The sequence below is a fragment of the Triticum aestivum genome, chromosome 7D (assembly GCF_018294505.1).
Source record: "Triticum aestivum cultivar Chinese Spring chromosome 7D, IWGSC CS RefSeq v2.1, whole genome shotgun sequence".
NCBI classification, from domain to species: Eukaryota; Viridiplantae; Streptophyta; class Magnoliopsida; order Poales; family Poaceae; genus Triticum; species Triticum aestivum.
The window spans coordinates 473838756-473842870 of NC_057814.1; positions in this window are offsets into that span (position 1 = coordinate 473838756).

Sequence of the window (4115 nt, forward strand, 5' to 3'; positions counted from 1 at the left end):
ATGGTGGTTGTTAAACATTGAGAATGGTTGACAGCATTCTCAATCCCAATTAAGTATCATCATTAACCCAACAAAATTAATTTAAGGTAACATGATGAGATTCACATGATAATCCAAGTACTAGATACTCAAGATGTCCATAACCGGGGACACGGCTAACCATGATTAGATTGTACACTCTGCAGAGGTTTGTGCACTTTTCCCCACAAGACTCGATCGCCTCCGCTTGATTCTCGCACTACATGATGGTTGAGAAACGGATGACCGAGACACAGTCTTTCAGAAGCGTTAGCACCTTACGATGGGTAGACCGGTACACCTACATCCCCTACATCTGCTAGTCTACCACTGTAAGAGTTCACACAACTTAATCAACTATGCTAGAGCCCATAATAGCTTGTGGCTGCACATGGAAGTTTCTAGCATGAATAATCTCATGATCCCTTTTAACCTGGGTGGCGGTCCAAAAAAACAGGCAATCCTGGAATACCCAGGTACCTCAATCCACCCAGATGTGAGTTTTAGTTGCCACCTTAAGTTTAACCATATATTAACAATCTCACATCTGTCATGAATACACTCAAACCCAATCCACGTCTACTAGCATAGCATAGCAATATAAGCAAACGTAGAAGTAACTCCCAAGGGTTTGATAATAAAGCAGGTAATAGGTACTACCTCAACTACTTCCCAATACCCACAATTGAATTAGATCCTAACCATGCAATGTTTGGGGATTTGTCTAATGCAATAAAACTGGGTAGTAAAAGAGGTATGATCAAAGTGTTACTTGCCTTGTTGATGATCCGTGAAACCTAGAGATTCGAAGTAGTAAGCGGCGCACTCCGGGTACTCTATCCCAATCAAACAAGCAAACAATAAGCACTCATCAAATGCCCAGGTAAAACTCAAATAAAAGATCTAACCAGAAAGTTCAACTTAAGAACTCCGGTTTGCAAAAAGAATCAAATCAAACGACGAAAGAAACAAGCTTCATTTACTAATCTGGATCTAAGTCAAATTTTACAGTAGCAAAAACTTGTTTGAGTTGGTTAAACGAAAATAGAATTTCGAGACGAAACTCTAGGCGCTTGAATCGCCTGATTCCGATAAACGAGCGAAAAGATAAACTAAAACGAAAATCTGATCAGAAATCGCGATCTGGAATAATCGCGGAAAAACCGACAAAAAGAAAAACTGACGAACAGTTAAACAAAGGGAAGTTCGTTAACTGCGACTAATCGACGAACACGTTCGTTAAAACGAACAGATCGGTGAACGTTCATTAATTAATTAAACCCAAAAAATAAACTGATCTAAAAAAATAAACCTAGGGCTTCGAAAAAAATAAACCGAGCGGTTTTTTTTATAAAAAACGGGCGGTTCGAACGGCTCGGCTACCTCGTCGGGACGGGCTCCGGCGGGTTTTGACGGGGCTCCGGTGGGTCGGGCGAGGGGCGGCGGGGCTCGGGCGTCGTCGGGGCGGCGAGGGGCGGCGTCGGCGGCGGCGTACGGGCTCCGGGGCGGCGGCTCCTTCGGTGGCGGGGTCGGGCGGCTCCGGCGGCTTCCTTCGGCGGCGGCGGCTTCGGGAACGGGGTGGGGTGAGGCGGCGGGGTGGGCGAGTATATATAGTAGGGGGGTGCCGTGGGGTAGGGGGCAAGGCGGCGACGGCGCCGTGTCCTGGAGGGACACGGGCGGCGGCGGGAGTTCGTCTCCTGGTCGGGGACGACTCGGGGTGGGCTGCTGGGCCGCGCGGTTGCGCTTCGGCCCAGTTGGCGCTCGGGCGATTTTTTTTAAATAATTCCGCCGAACTAAAAAAAATCCTAGAAAAATAAATCAAAATCCAAAAATGCCAAAACAAATTTTCACCGTCTAATTAAATTAATTAGAACGAGATGAACATTTTCTTGGCCCAAAAATGCAGTTTTGAAAACGTGCAAAAAAAATTTATGCAATTAAAATTGCAAATAAAATCCGAATAAAATCAAATATTTGATTTTAATATTTTTCCTCCAATATTTCAATTATTTTGGAGAAGTCATATTTTCTCCTCTCATTTATTTTAATATGAAATATTTTTCAGAGAGAAAAATAATTAAAACCAAAAATCCTCGTTTCAATATTTGATAAAAATCGAATATGAAAACCGGGAAAAATCCCCAACTCTCTCCGAGGGTCCTTGAGTTGCTTAGGATTTTCGAGGATATGCCAAAATGTAATAAAATATGCTATGCAATGATGATCTAATATATAACATTCCAAATTGAAAATTTGGGATGTTACACATTGACAGAATTCTTCAATCACTGCCACCAAGCTACAATAGCTTCATGATGAACTATAATATGCAAGGGATGGATAAGACAATTCCCGAGCTCTTCGCAATGCTAAAGGCTGCGGAGGTAGAAATCAAGAAGGAGCATCAAGTGTTGATGGTCAACAAGACCACCAAATTCAAGAAAAAGGGCAAAGGGAAGAAGAAGGGGAACTTCAAGAAGAACAGCAAACAAGTTGCTGCTCAAGAGAAGAACCCAAGTCTGGACCTAAGCCTGAGACTGAGTGCTTCTACTGCAAGCAGACTGGTCACTGGAAGCGGAACTGCCCCAAGTATTTGGCGGATAAGAAGGATGGCAAGGTGAACAAAGGTATATGTGATATACATGTTATTGATGTGCACCTTACTAGAGCTCGCAGTAGCACCTGGGTATTTGATACTGGTTCTGTTGCTAATATTTGCAACTCGAAACAGGGACTACGGATTAAGCGAAGACTGGCTAAGGACATGGTGACGATGCGCGTGGGAAATGGTTCCAAAGTCGATGTGATCGCCGTCGGCATGCTACCTCTACATCTACCTTCAGGATTAGTTTTAGACCTAAATAATTGCTATTTGGTGCCAGCGTTGAGCATGAACATTATATGTGGATCTTGTTTGATGCGAGACGGTTATTCATTTAAATCTGAGAATAATGGTTGTTCTATTTATATGAGTAATATCTTTTATGGTCATGCACCTTGAAGAGTGGTGTATTTGTGTTAAATCTCGATAGTAGTGACACACATATTCATAATGTTGAAGCCAAAAGATGCAGAGTTGATAATGATAGTGCAAATTATTTGTGGCACTGCCGTTTGGGTCATATTTGTGTAAAGCGCATGAAGAAACTCCATACTGATGTACTTTTGGAATCACTTGATTATGAATCACTTGGTACTTGCGAACCATGCCTCATGGACAAGATGACTAAAACGCCGTTCTCCGAAACTATGGAGCGAGCAACAGATTTATTGGAAATCATACATACTGATGTATGTGGTCCGATGAATATTGAGGCTCGTGGCGGATATCGTTATCTTCTCACCTTCACAGATGATTTGAGCAGACATGGGTATATCTACATAATGAAACATAAGTCTGAAACATTTGAAAGGTTCAAAGAATTTCGGAGTGAAGTGGAAAATCATCGTAACAAGAAAATAAAGTTTCTACGATCTGATTGTGGAGGAGAATATTTGAGTTACGAGTTTGGTCTACATTTGAAATTTTGCGAAATAGTTTCGCAACTCACGCCACCCGGAACACCATAGCATAATGGTGTGTCCGGACGTCGTAATCGTACTTTACTAGATATGGTGCGATCTATGATGTCTCTTACTGATTTACCGCTATCGTTTTGGGGCTATGCTTTAGAGACGGTTGCATTCACGTTAAATAGGGCACCATTGAAATCCGTTGAGATGATGCCTTATGAACTATGGATTGGCAAGAAACCAAAGTTGTCGTTTCTTAAAGTTTGGGGATGCAATGCTTATGTGAAAAAGCTTCAAGCTGATAAGCTCGAACCCAAATCGGAGAAATGTGTCTTCATAGGATACCCAAAGGAAACGGTTGGGTACACATTCTATCACAGATCCGAAGGCAAGACATTCGTTGCTAAAAATGGATCCTTTCTAGAGAAGGAGTTTCTCTCGAAAGAAGTGAGTGGGAGGAAAGTAGAACTTGCTGAGGTAAATGTACCTGCTCCCTTATTGGAAAGTAGTTCATCACAGAAACCGGTTCCTGTGACACCTACACCAATTATTGAGGAAGCTAATGATGATGATCATGAAACTTC